Source organism: Pteropus medius, unplaced genomic scaffold (genome assembly GCF_902729225.1).
Source record: "Pteropus medius unplaced genomic scaffold, Ma_sr-lr_union100, whole genome shotgun sequence".
In the NCBI taxonomy this organism is placed as follows: domain Eukaryota; kingdom Metazoa; phylum Chordata; class Mammalia; order Chiroptera; family Pteropodidae; genus Pteropus; species Pteropus medius.
In genome coordinates, this window is record NW_024342471.1 from 2,288,733 (window position 1) to 2,290,214 (window position 1,482).

The following is a 1,482-nucleotide window of genomic DNA, read 5'->3' on the forward strand; positions in this document are numbered from 1 at the left end:
GTAGAGACAGGTAGAGAGCCAAGAGAAAATGAAAGGGAGAAAGGGAGAAAGGAAAAACAGTAGACAGGCTTAATAGTAAAACTCATTAGGACTAGAACCAGGTTTTGCTATCATTATAAGCCTCAAGGTGCCTGACACAGTAACCTTTTACTTTAATTGGTCAATTTTTCTCATTTATACTTAACCCCTTTGTGTCCCGTTCAAGTCATGAAGGTTGTCTCCTAAGTTTTTTCAAAAGCTTTACTGTTTTACCTTTCACATTCAGACCTACCATCCATCCGCATTGGGGTTTTTTTCTTGGTACAATGTGTAGTAGGTTATTTACACTGATAGCCAATTGATGCAGCACATTTATTAAAAAGACCACACTTGCCTCACTGCACCATCACCTTTGTCATAAATCAGGTGACCATATATGGCAGATCTGTTTTTCTGCTCTTAAGTTTTTCACTTCATTTACAAGTTTTAAAATTACTTCCTAGGTTGCTAGTTGGTTCGTTTTTATGCAGCTGGTGTTTAACACCAATGGTACGGTTTATTTAGAAAAGGCAGAATAAATGCTTGATTCTTTCTCTTTACTAGTTTAAGAAATAGATTTCATTTACTAGCATCCTCCAGAGGTGAGCAGTTGTTTTTAAAGTATCATTATACATTCATGTTTTTAAATATAATTGATATGCTGCAATTAACTTCAATTTTTGTTCTTACCAATGTTCAAAATGTCCCATCTTGGGGAGCCTCTAGTTGGCGCAGAGGCATTTTGATATGACCCAACTGTTTTTTATAGCTCCCTTGCTCTCTGGTATGTTTGCAGCAATAGATAACGGACAAGTAGAGAGCCATCAGTCAGTGAAAATTCCACAAGGTTGACTGGTGGCTACAAAGAGTTCAGTGTGAGCAGCCACTCGTGTACAACAGATATGTCCAAGGCAGGCAGGGCCAGAGCCACGATTAACTCCCCAGTCCCAACAGGACCATCTCAGGGGTGATATGAAAAGGCCAAATACACAGATCAGGAAGAAAAAGGGGACTGGGGGAACGTCTGAAATAATAGCTAATATTTATGAAAATTTACTATGTGTCAGAAGCTAGTCTAAGATGTTTATGAGTACTAACTCATTTAATCCTTAGTTTGCGAGCTGGACACTATTATTATCCACACTGTACAGATGAAAAAACTGAAGCCCAGAAAGGTTACTACTTGCCCAAGCCACAGGGTCACACGGCCAGTAAACGATAGAGTCAGGAATGGAACTCAGGTGCTCTCCCAGTCAAAACAGAAAAGACAAACCATTCCTCCTTCTTGGATTTGTTAAGCATGGCTATAAAGGGGGGTTCCAGGGAATCTGAACAATGCCATCAAATGCTCAGCCAGAATTCCAGTGTGCATTTTATTTCCAACTGGCCTTGGGGTGCCCATGGTCAGTCAATTCAACCCAGCTATAACTTCCGTTCCCCTCCTTTCCTCCCCAAGGGTGCTTC